This window comes from Xiphias gladius, chromosome 16 (genome assembly GCF_016859285.1).
Source record: "Xiphias gladius isolate SHS-SW01 ecotype Sanya breed wild chromosome 16, ASM1685928v1, whole genome shotgun sequence".
In the NCBI taxonomy this organism is placed as follows: Eukaryota; Metazoa; Chordata; class Actinopteri; order Istiophoriformes; family Xiphiidae; genus Xiphias; species Xiphias gladius.
Genome location: NC_053415.1, coordinates 26,946,531 through 26,959,706, shown reverse-complemented (window position 1 = coordinate 26,959,706; position 13,176 = coordinate 26,946,531). Strand labels below are relative to the sequence as shown.

The 13,176-nt window shown below is 45.7% G+C and overlaps 1 protein-coding gene across 3 annotated transcripts in view; it reads right to left on the bottom strand.

The window, feature by feature from the left end:
• The window catches only part of LOC120801722 (SH3 domain-binding protein 4), a 38,723-nt gene extending 25,816 nt beyond the window's left edge, over positions 1-12,907 (bottom strand). For 2 of the 3 annotated variants that reach the window (XM_040148925.1, XM_040148928.1), the window contains exon 1: positions 12,813-12,907. The gene's annotated coding sequence lies outside the window, so the exon portion shown is untranslated. Of the gene's footprint in view, positions 1-7,296; positions 7,346-12,812 lie in introns of those variants that run through there. The other variant, XM_040148927.1, reaches the window with a different exon arrangement.
• Positions 12,908-13,176: the final 269 nt, after the last annotated feature.

Here is a 13,176-nt window from a genome sequence, read left to right as displayed (position 1 = left end):
GGTGGCGTGAGGTCAGACGTAAACTCTGGGTGGTCTGCAGCAGCAGCTATCTAAACCTATGGCCTGACCACCCTGCACTGTTTAGCTCCCACCACAGAACAATTGTGGGTGGGGACGGCTCAGCATGTAAATCTGAGAAAGGACGGCTACAAGAAAACTCTGCCATGCAAATCACCACATGTTGCCTGGTAATAAGGCGCTTGGAGAGGCCGTAATGAGGCTCAGCCAGCTTCTCTGCTGTCAGCGTGTCAAAAACTCTCCCTCTGGACCGCTCTAATAACATTTCTGCGGAGTTTAACCACTCGGCCTTTAGCACAGACTTCCATAATGTGTGGAATTAACATTTTACAATATTCCATGTCTCCTTGGGGGATTTTGTCAAGAAGGAAAGTCCTTGGCTGTAATGCCGGTACTTTCCTCAGAACCTAAACAACACAGAAACAAGATCCAACTGCTGATTCAGTGTATAAAGTTAATGTTGGTGTATCGGTCTACGAAACCAGTCTTTGCGGACGTTGGGGTGGAACTTAACATTTGGAGACAGTAAAAAGTCGATTTTAGAAGTAATCCGAGATCATCACGGAAACTCCTTCACTCTAGGTTTGTCTGTTATGTTAGATTTTATGTACAGACCTGGATCTCAAAAGAACTTAATCAGTGGTCACTGATCATCAGTGATGTAAAATCACGACAGACATCCAACTTAACTTTTCTCTGTTTTGCTTAAGTGAGAGTTTGGCTGCATTTACCTCGGTATTAACATCCACATCAACACCATCTCCACCTAATCCGTCTCTCTGGTAAAGGCGCATGATCATGTTCTTTCAGGATCTGGGGAGTTGCTTAGCTTCATTACTCTAAACAGAGTCCCCTGTGGCTCAGTGTGCTGTCCTCTGTATTGGCAGAGTTGTCCAAAATGTGCTTCCGTCTGAACCTCATGAGAAAAACTGTTTATAGGAACAGAACAGGCTGTTGTGTTGGGTGTCTGGTCACTGTAGCTCCTAAAAATCCTCAGGTCTGTTACCGCACAGTTAGTCCTTTTTCGTAGATGAAGGTGAGCACCTGCTGCGGCCTAGAAGCCGATCGACGACGCTTTGTGTTTTCCCCGTGAATCTGTACTGAAAAACCGATTTGGCACCAGCCTTTTCCTGGGGGACATCCACTCCACAGGAACTGAACTGCTGGATAAAAGAAGTGGCACGGATGACAGCTTCATAGAGCACTTCCTCTGAGGGAAAAGCTGAATGATTATATATTTTTTTTATAGACGGACTATTCTCCCACGGCCGCTGCAGTGAACTGAACTGTGGAAATCAGCCTACGGCGCCTTGGCAGGGTCTACGCGTTGATGCTCCTCCTGCCCACTGACAATGACCACCCCACAGCCCAGACAGGAAATGAGAGCAGAGGTCGGCGAAGTTCAGACGTGATTATAATTTCTTATTCATAGCTTTGGTTTGTGTTGGGAAAGTCCTATCAGTCTGAAGGAGCAGTTAACACAACAGAGCCTCCCTCCTCCTCTTCCTGCTGCAGACAGTTGGAGGGACAGACCAGCAGGTCCCGAGGCTGTCTGAGCTTTAACAGGGCTCACAGTGTATCAGTGCCGTAAACAACTCTGAAGAGCAGGGCAACAAACACAAGATATGACCAAATTATCTTCTCCCAGCCTGCAGAAAAGTCCACTGCACCCACGTTTACTGGACAATCTGGAGCCTGTTAAATGACTTGTGTAAATAATTTAGTTGTATTGCTTCCTTCTCCAACTGGAGAGATGTATTCGATGTGTTAGGTGGGATTAAAGTCAGAGGGCAAACAGTAGTAGGAACAATTAGTCCTTTCTGGACCATGTACAGGTATGGTCACTGAAATATGAAGAGTGGATATATTCACTTTACAGATGAAAAATCCTGTTTTCTCCTTTGCATCACTTTAGTTTCAGTGTTTGAGGAGTGCAGATCTTCATTAAGCTCTATGATGTTCACACTGAGGGAAATATTTAAGACTCACGACTCCCTGTTTTTAACGGCCACGCTGTTCCATCAAACAGAAATATTCTAGACGTCCCGAGCATTATTTTAGACACATTTCCCCACAACTCAGCCTGGCATTTGGCATCTTTGGAAACTTTGGGTTCTCCACTAGACTCTAGAATAATTGTGTGTACGTCTTCCGTACAGACTATTGGTCTGTTAGTGGATTAATCAATCGACAGATTCTGATTTTATTTTGATGATCATTTCCTCAATGATTCAGTAATTTTTCAAGCAAAACTTGTGAAAAAAATTACAAACATTTTCTGGTTCCAGCTTCTCAAATGAGATAATTTGCTGTTTTGCTTGTCATATCATTGTAAACTGAATAATTTGGGGCTGTTTGTTGGACCAAACCTACATTTGAAGGCATCATATTGAACTGTGAAAAACTGGGATGGACATTTTTTGACATTTCACAGACTGAACTATTCACCAATGAGTCGAAATAATCCTCACCTCATTAATCAATAATGAAAAGGACTCTTGGCTGCAGCCCTAAACGTTACAGCCTTAACACAATATAACGAACGCTACTGGCATCAGATCACAAAAGTGTTTTCAATATTAGAAGCCCAATAAGCAGTTTCTGACCATATCTAAGTATATGAAGAGTTCAAGTTTTTACATGAAACCTTTGTATTGTGTTGATCGATTGATCATAGCTGAAAAAAATGTATTTTTACAAATAACAAATATTTATTTGTTTAACAAATATTTACCAGCATCAGAAAACATAAATGAGTCCGATTTAGTTATTGTCTTGTATTAGTACCTGTGTTTACATTACAACCCATCGTGTTTCTTACATTAATTAATTATCCGTACATAGGAAACAGATCATTAGTGAGGCCTGAGCTATAAAACGGATCACTGTCAAAGGTCAAAGATACGACTTTCACCCCGCAGCAATAAAAGCATCCTGATGACCAACAGCCTGGCTCCGCGTTATCCCCAAGTTTGGGCCGAGTCTCTGCTGTGAGTTTAAGGACGAGTGCTCCTGAGCAGGAAGTGGCTGAGGAGGAAATGCCTTTGTGATGAGAGGCAGCCAGATCTCTGCTGACTCTCCCAGCCTGCCACAGTTTCTTCAAAGCACCACCTTCAACGCATTGTTCTCATCTGCTCACTCACAGTCCAGAAGGATGTTTGAGAGGCGAGGGCAAAAAAAATATCAGATTGTACGTATGGACACCATCTCCACACAGGAAGGAACGTAAAGAATAAAATGCAGACTGCCTTCTAAACATGACTTTAGTCCGTCTGGCACCCTGTTACGTAATGGACAAAAAGCGAAAAAGAAAAAAAAAAGAATCCATACCGCTGTGAAAACAATATCTGTGTTTTTGCAGTGATACTACAGGAATTTTACGGTTTATCAATGGGCGATACATGACGCCCGTCGGTGCCGTCACGGCGGGACTTCTGTGAACCCCCTGCGTAAAGTATAAATCCAAATGAAAGAGCAATGAAACGCAGTTAAGACGTTCGTTAGGACAAATGCGATGTATTCTTTAGATATCACTTAATGCTCTGACAACGACACCAACCACAGAAATTAATATTACTGCACAATATGGACAGACACAGCCCATATTCTACAAAGTGTAGACCATGACAGCGGAGGGAGAAAGGCTAGAGGTATGACTCTCGCAAAACCACAGCTCAGATGACCACGGTCTCATGTTCTAAAATGCACTGAATTACTTCTGTTGAATCTATGAATTCTTTAAATAACAAGGAGCAGAGAGGATACAAGGGAAGCTGTATTTAAGGTGAAGTGCTACAACATCCGGAGTTTATTATCTGAAACGAAGGCAACAAAGCAAACTTTTCATCACACGTTTTCTCACCACATGTGGACCGAACAGAAGTTAGGCTGATCCCAGCCCTGCCTCGCATTTAGAACCACAAACACGCAGAGCCGGCTGGTTTTATTTCCAGCGAGGGAGACCGTAGCGGCTGACGAGCGTCGGCTGAACGAGCTCGCTGCCCCCGAATTAGCTCATCGGATAACGAGAGAAACCCAGGTGCAGCGTTCTCAGGCAGCAGCTCGGAGAGAGCAGCAAGAACACAAACACTGATACTGAGTCAACACGGCTGAGGCCTTGAGTGTTGGGAAAAAAAGCCCCAGTCCCTCACGTCCTGGAGCGAGGCGGAGCCACTCTGCGGAGCACACCACACGGTGACTGTCAGAGAGACATGTTTCCCACTTCAACGTCACAACCACGCCTTAAAACATTATCGCTGAAATAAAATGAATATTTGGAGGTGCCCTGTTGAGTCTTCTCGTAAACAAACGAACGTTACATTTGCACGCATTGTGTCTGTCCCCGAGCTCTAACAGAAGTGCAGAATGCATTTCCTTCCTCATAAAGCACTAGCAAAGCCAATCTTTGGACATTTCGAAACCTGTATTTCCTTTGACCTGTATTGTTTAAATCCACGTTTACTTGCCAGCAGTCTTTTTCTTCCCCGCATCTGTCGGCACATTGATTGTGGCCGTCTTTGTTTGCGACAAAAGAAGGAGGTCAAAAACTGCGACGGTTAGCTTGAATCGCAGGTTAACGACTCAGTCCGCTATTGAGGGAATCTGTCTATTGTATACGTTGAATGGCGCACTTTGACAAACGGCCCAAAGCCCGAGTGTATTCAGTTTACAGTTAGCTGGTTTCCACCGCAGGGACCTTTCCAGTAATCAGGGGAACTATGTCTGAAACTCTGAAACTTTATCTGCATAAAGAGCCGTGAGTTCAAAGGAAGAAGAGGGTTTTCTGTTCTCTCACAGGCCGCGTGGCATCAATCCGTCTCTCTCTGTGCATATTTTGCCCTGCGCTGCTGCAGCCTTTACGTTAACCTGACACCATACGGCTCGGACTTGTGTCGTGTCGATATGGAAATGCTACTAGGTCCGACCCAATAAGATCAGCCGTCTCGCTTAATCGGACACGAGTCCGACACGTTAAGCTACCATCAGATTAATGTAACGGTTTGCATGTCTGGAAGGGCCTTTACTTCCTATTGCCATTAAAGTCCCAAACACAAATTCGAGGCTACTACAGCTTTCGTACAGCTTCAGTCTCACGGCGAGCAGCGACGAGAGCCACTAGGGACGGAGATTTCTTGTGACGCTTACTGAAGACAACAGACTCGTGTTGTCGGCTTCTCGACGAGTCTAAAAAGAGCGAGATACCAAGAGCGTACGTGAAGAAGCGAGACTGGCAACTAGGACAGATAAGCAAAGGGACAATGAGACAAACAATATTCTTAATATTCTGTTCTTCTCATTGCGGATACTTTCTAACGCAGAAGTGAATCACCATAAAACACACAGCAGATTGCCACCGCTTTGGAGTCCCCACCTCTGCATGTCCCCTTTTATTCAAACATCAGCTCGATGCCAAAGTAAACACAAAGGACAACACGATGACTGTGTCGTCTCATCCTCACACGTGGAAATGACATCAATCCATCATCAGCCAATTTTCCTAATCTTCACAGTTCTTTAGATGTGGTGAAAATGGAAACAGGAATGGGATGCGGGACTTTTAGTTTCTGTAGCTCCACAGTTCCTGGAGCTGCTTGGCTGAAGACGAGCCAATTACATAAAATCAAGGAAAAGGCAGCAAATCCTCGCTGTTGAGAAGCCGAAAGCAGCAAAAAATAAATACTCAAAAACATGTTAGCGGTGTAGTAAAAAAAGTTCCACCTCCTTTACACAAAGTCTTCCAGCTAGAAAATAAAAACCAAACCCTTCTGACTCTGTGTGATCTGCCAGCTTCACTGAGAGGACGTATCACATCCCAGCTTCGCTCCTTTTTACCAACCACATTCATTATTTCACGCTTTTCTCGCTGTCGGAGCCGTTGGGGAGTCTGCAGCCAGAACTCCTGATAGCCTGGGGTCCGGACAGCCTGAAAACCGACTGCCCGATCTGAGACAAAGCCGCAGACATGTAGACTAAGAATTTTCAGAGCAGTTTTGGCTTTTTTAAGGCGCACGGTGTCTGTGTTTGTAGATTAACAAACTTTCCAGGGAGTAGTATGCTGCTGGCTGGGGGCAAATAAACACTGCACGTGAAAATATTTGGGCTGCAAACACTGGCAAACATTTGCTTAAGTGCATATTTACATATGTTTATGCTACATATTCTGCAGCTGGAGCCATTTTAGTTAGTTTGTTTTCCTCTTCTGAACTGTATTCAGTGCAGTTCTGTCAGTGCTGCAGCAGCTGCAGCCATCATTCATCCCTCCGCACAATATAAACATACCAAGGTGGAGTGGCTGCAGGGATAAAGTGAGGAGGAATGTGAGGAATGCCGAGCTCCAAATGAAATCATGCATTATTCAAGTGAAGGAGGAGAAAAAACCGGAGAACTTATCGTTCTTTAGACGACAAAGAGAAGGTTAGAGATCGTGTTCAGCTGTCATTCTGGGCTTTTATCAGGAAACTCATTGGGCCGCTTTCCTTGTTGCCAGTCTTGTCACGCACCTGAAAACAATGCCTTTACACACACGCCCCTAACCCCCGACAACACCACCCATCCTAGAGACACACACACACTCAGACTCCCTTCTTCAACAAGACTATTTTGTGGCCATACTGGCGGTCAGAAGTTAAGGCCCGGTCCGAGGCCTTGAACATGGGTTATCTGCTGATACCCAGTCTGCTCTGAATTAGTGCCAGAAACCTCATACTCCACTGGACCAGACCACGATTCCCAAGTAGAGTACAAACGCAGAGTTTCTGTCCTGATTACAGGTAGAGACGACTCGCAGGCAACGGGAACACTCACCCTGGGCTCCAGCTGACACCAAGCATGACGGAGGCTGGGGGGGTTGTTAGGGAAAGACTTAGCTCAAGGATGACTCACCCCTGCTATAATGGCTGGCTTCAGTCCCTGACAAGTAAAGCTGACAGGGGTGGCCCTGGGCTGGGGGCAAGAACGAGGGGGGTGGGACAGAGGGTGGGGACCAGCTGCCAACCACAGCCGTGCCCTCGCTGTCACCACTCGTGCTGTAATCAGCTGGAGCTGAGCTTCGGCGACACCGGGAGACGCACGTTCACCCCTGGAGGGGAGGAGGTGGGGGGACGCTTATCTGGAATCACATGCATTCATTCAAACAATGAGGTCTATTGAGGTCCAGCTGCAACCAAAGATCTGGTCCTCAATGATGGAGGGATGGTTTTGCCCAGAAAGCGATAAAATCTCCAGAAACTGTTTCCACAAACAGATTCATACACTGAGGTATTCTGGGTAAATTCTCACAGTCCAGCAGGTACGATTTCCACGCTCCCACCATTCACGTTGGAGGTTGATCACATCTCGACTGTAATCCAAAATGTTTCTGTTGTGGGTTTATTCACAGCAGAGTGAATAAGAACATCTGGTAAACCCTTCAGAGAAGAGCAAACAGGACTGAGGAGGAGACGCTTGTCTTCTTAGACGAAGCTGACAAACGAAAGCTCCAAAGCAAACATGGTTTGAACACATCAGCCAATCTGAAGTAAGAAGACATAAAGGACAAGATAAGATCTCGACAGTAACTCCTGTTTTTACCCTTTTGTCAAGATACTAGTCGCACTGTTTTCTATGTTTGTTGCTACGGATGTTTGCAAAACCGAAAACTTATATCAAGACATTTCTTGGAGTCTTACACTGATTTTGAGGACACTACCTTTGCTATTTACGGACATTTCCGTCAGACACAACGTCAAGGACAAGTCTCATGATATTATTATTTTTTTTCTTATTGGCATCAAATCCTGTGAAAAGATGAAAACCGTCAATAAACCGATTCTACTAACGTATGATGTGTGTATCACAATCTGTGACACAGAGCTCCGTTGTTGTTCAACAACTATTTAAACACGCGAGACACGTTCCTTCATCCCCATCAACACACACACTGTAGTTTATTTTGACTCAGTCCCACACACACACACACACACACACACCGTCCTGCTTCCCCCGAATACTCACTACAGCACAGGATGTGGATTAATCCGCCGCTGAAAGTAGGCCCTAAGAAAATGCACCATTTGATCCTGTTCAGCAATGTTTGTTAAAAACTACAGCGATCAGCTTTTTGGGGAAATGACTGATCCTTCTTGAAATGAATCTATATGTTTGCGTTCCTACTGAAGCCCTAATGACGATGATTTACATATTCAGTAGGAACCGATGGGCTTGGAGCTGAGAGCCGCACACAGAGGAGGGAAGTCAGAAATTACTGAGAGACCGACCAACACGCTTTTGGTCTTTTCATTTGAGTTGCTGACTATAACAAAAATCTAAAATACTGCCAAAACTACGCCCCATGGCAACCGAGCAAAGTTTCATCCACTCTGGAAAACTGCGAGATCTGGTTGAAAGCTCCGGGGAAAGAGAGAAGAGAGTCTGTGGCCCTTGAGTTAGGACTTCCTTGTCTGTCTAGTGCTTCAAAGGTCAAGAATGAACTACTATGGTCTATTTATGGTATGTTATCAACTGAGCTGCAGACACAATGGTCACTGTGATGGATTATCTCAGTCAAATTTGAATAGATTTTCATAGTGTCAACAATGAATGGAAACCGGACTTAATAATGTAAAACAATGTGTAAAACACTGTGTGTGCTTTGGTCTGCAACTAACTGTTATTTGGTTTATTAATTAATCTGTCCGTTTTTGGTTTTTTTGATTAATCATTTTGTCTATAAAATGACAGTAAGACCTGAGAAATGCCTGTAATCATTTTCCACAGACCAAGGTGATGGCTACTACTGTCTTGTTTTTTCTGACCAACAGTCCAGAACCCAACGATGTTCAGTTTACTCTCATGAGTGACAAAGAAAAGCATCAAATCCTCACATTTTAGAGGCTTCAACCAGCAGAAATGTGAGCTTTTGTTGCTTAAAAAGTGACTAAAATAACTTCCTCATCATCGAAATAGCTGCAGATTCATTTCCCGTCTGTAATGTACATGTGAGTTATAGCAACATTCGGAAAAACTGGTGTGGTGCCTTTTTAGTCTCCTAAAAAAAGTGTTATTCAAAGTCAATAAAAGTAATAAAATGTCTATAAAATTAAATCTTTTGTAATGATACCAGAGCTGTGATACTGTTACCAGTTTTAATGTTGATTGGTGTATCTAATGTATAAACAACAGCAGGGGACACCACCCTTTAATCAATCTGGGTCATTGCAAACAGCATGTAACATTTGGTGCCATTAATTATCTGAAAATACATTATTTAATTAAAAAAATGTATTTTTTTTAAAAAAATAAAGGAAACATTCATGTGTTATTACTGCTAATGTAACTGTTTTTAAATTAAATATAAATGGATCATTAGATGAGCACGAAAAGAGCTAGTTTAAATTGAAACACAGACAGACAGAAAGTCAGAGGCCGAAATGAAGGTTTATCTGTTATTTTCCTCACCCTCCTTTCTCTCTCAACCCTCAGTGTTTGTGTTCAGCTGTGTGTTGGCTCCTTTCATGTGAACAGGTAAACTGAGTGAGTCACAATGTCACAGTGTCTGGTCCAGCGCTCTGGAAATGTGCACATCTTCCCCGCCTGCTGCAGCAGCGTGAGGCACTTCTGAATCAAAAGGTTCATGTATTATTCAATACGAAAATTATATGACGAGTAAATAACAGTCTGTGATTATGATGCCACATGCAGGTTAAATCCAATTAATGAGAAACTGGCTGCTGTAGTTCAGCAAGCTGGGAAATCACCCAGTTTATGACTTTTCACATTGTTTCTGCAGCAGTAGAAACTATCACATCTTCTTCTCATGTCAAACTAGCTTTGCTGCCAGACAAACAAATGTGCTTTTCCTTCAGCAATGATCGGTTTCTATTTATTTCAGTACAATCTGAACATCAACTTGCAGACGGCTGATGCTTGCCGAAAATGACAGACATCACATCTCTTGTTTTAAGTGGGTTGTGTTTGTTGTGGAGTCCATGAGTTGTGATGTAAAAATTTTCAATGACCCTAGACGTTAGCGTTTTATTCTTTCTCTCCATCCGTGGTTGTCATTCCTCAACATGAGATAAGAAATGATTCACCGTTCTGAAAACAAGATTGTTGACAGTTATCCCCCACTAGCGACGTGCTCATGAGTTAAACTGCCTGGATGCCATGCGTGGGTACTAGACTTAGCGTGCGGGCACATGGCTACTATAGTCATGCTAGCAGCTCAGTGGTACTTTGAGCTAAATGCTAATGCTCACACATTCACAATGATGCTAACGTGGCGACGTTTAGCACGCGTAATGTTACCATGTTCATTATCTTGGTTTAGCGTGTTAGCATGCTAATATTTGCTAATTAGCACAAAACGCCGACGGGAATGTCACTAGTTTTGCAGATATTTGGTCAAAAACCAAACTATTGGACAAATTAAGTCTGTAAATGAGAAGACAGAGGGTGATTAAAAGTTATCACAGTTCATCCTGAGGGGAACGTGAATGCGATGTCAGGGTAAAACGGACAGATACTGCCATCCCTGGATCCACGCCGTGAGCAAGACTAAAACATCTGACTTCGTTACTGAGTGGAGAGCAGCACGACTCCAACGAAGCAGGGACTCAAGCGGTCGGACCGTCAGACAGGTTGTAAACAAGCTCCCAGTTCAACCTGACGTGTGCGTAATAATCCCTCACGGCACAGGAAAACTGTGTACGGCGAGTACAGCGGGTCAAGACTGAAGCAGGAAGTCGGTCTGCGACGGATGATGGATGTTCACAGAAGACTTATTTTCAAACTCTAACCTTCACCTTCGCCTTCTCTTACAAATCACTTGGTTTTAGCTCAAAGGCCCGAACACCGTTTTCATCCTGACTGTCTGAATAACAATCCCAATGGTGTCACAACATCCTCGGAGCCAGGGTATTTTTCTAAACTGGTGTGATTTTCCCCCAAAAGTGGCCTGAAAGCGCCAACTTTACGGAGTGGAACAAACCCAGCGGGTTGCTGTCAGATGTGGACTAAGCCACTTAACGTGGTATGTGTGGAGAACAGCGGGTCAGCTTAGAGAATGAGAGGGAGAAAGTCAGGAGACCGGGCCTCGGCGTGTTTACGGCTTCTCTGTCCACTGCTGCCGGGAAACCCACGGCCGAAGCATGAGAAGCAACTGACGATGATGCTTCACGTCACCTAATCCCGAAACCGCCCGACGACGAGGACGCTTTCAGACGATCGGGTTCAGGGTTCACGTGCTACGGGACCCTCGGTGGCCTCTGTGTAACGGATGGAGACCTGACACGAGTCTGTTATCAGAGTTAGGATACAGAGTCAGAATCATGAGATACTCTGCCTTTGCTTTGACTCAGTCTCGACCATCAGACATTCAGCAGAGCCCGACTCATGTATCTGGAGGCCAACTTTAATGTAATATATGCTTTATTATGCTCATTTCTCTTCATTCTCATGACGTGGTTTGACTGATAACTGCAGAGCAACTGTATTTATTGTCTGTTATCTTTGTTTAAACTCTATTCCATTCATCTTATGTACATTTTAATAAATTCACTGTCACTCTTTCTGTATTTTTAATGCTCAAATGCATAAAGCCCTTCCAGTTGCCTCGGTGTTGATGCTGCTGATAAACAAAGAAACTTGCGTCTCCGCGCCTTAATTCAACTTTAACATTGTTCCTGTGTCTGTGTTTTCACTCGGAGTTGATGTTGCTGTAAGTCCGTTTCCGGTGACGCTTTATTTTAGGCAACTTTCCGTCGCTGACTTTTAACTTGAGGCTCCTGCTCGACCGTGACAGGATGCATCGCCCCGGCACGCAGACCTTTAGTAACCCACCTCCGGGGGAGACTCGATCGGACCCTCACCTTACCTACGGATCGACGCGGAGTCTTACCGAATAATCGACGACTCGGTCTGCAGACTGCGACGTCTTCAGACGTCCGGTTTACTGTCGCCGAAGATCGTCATCATTCGTGAAGATGGCACCATAAAAAAAAAAAAGAAATGCAGTGCCAATCCATTTTCCGTTAATCGACTAATCCGCGAACCGATCGCTTCACCTCTACCGGTCCCCCTCTTCTTCCTTCGTGTGTTTACTTTGGCTCCTGGCGTCCTGAGCTCCTGGTAAAACACAGTTCAGACTGAACCGGGTCCTGCGGCCTGAAACCTCTGTGGCCCTGCTCTTCCCTGACCACGGCCGGAAAGGTGATGAAGATGATGGCGGTGTCAAATCCTCACCTGTAATCGGGGGGGGGGGGGGGTTGTGTTATCCGACGCCATGGCAACCGGCGTCGCCCGCGGTCCCGCCTCGGCTACACCCGGACCCCCGTCGCACCGCGTTCAGCGGCACCGCGGCGAGACCTAACGGACCGTGGGCTCCGAGCGCCGCTAGGGCTCTAGGGGGGGCTCCGGTCGTCCTTCGGGCGGGTTTCACACTTAAAACGGATTTGGAAAGGACTTGGGATAACGTGAGCGTGGCGGAGAAACAGGCGTCGGTGTAGTTTCACCGCAGGTACGACACAGTTACACCCTGGGACAGGCTTTCTGGGACTTAGACCGGTCCAACGAACGGGGGGGGGCGGGAGAAAAGAGTCTCTGAGCACGTTCCAGACTCGGAGCAGACCGGCTCGGTGTCGATTAACCGTCGTTTTCTGACCCGCGGCCCCGGAACGCGTTACGCCGAGGCCAGAAAGTAAAAAGTTGCAGGCGTCGGGACGAAACCAGTCGCTTCCAGGTGGAAGCGGCTCTAACACTTTTCCATGTTGGGGGGGGGCTCAGAGCAGGATGAAGACGAGGGGAAGGTGGCGGCTTACCTGGCGGAGCTCAAGTCTCGTTTCGTCCCATGAAGAAGGCGATAACAGCCGAGCAGGCGCGGTTCCCGTCGAGCTCCCTCCCCGGCCGTCGTGCTGGTCGCGTATGCGCGGATCCACCGAGTCCTCCTGGAGGAGAGCAGCCGAGCTCCGGCTGATGTCACCGGGACAGGGAGGGGCCTCACCGGGACACATTTCCATAAGGACGTGATGTCACTTCTCTGGTTCAAATGACTCCGACTCCGCGCAGATGTGGTGCGGACACAGGGAGAAGTGCGCTGCCAGCGCGGACCGGGGTTGGAGGACTAGTGGGACCAGACTCTCACACAAGGCAACAGCTCCCCCACAAAACTACAACATCAAGCAC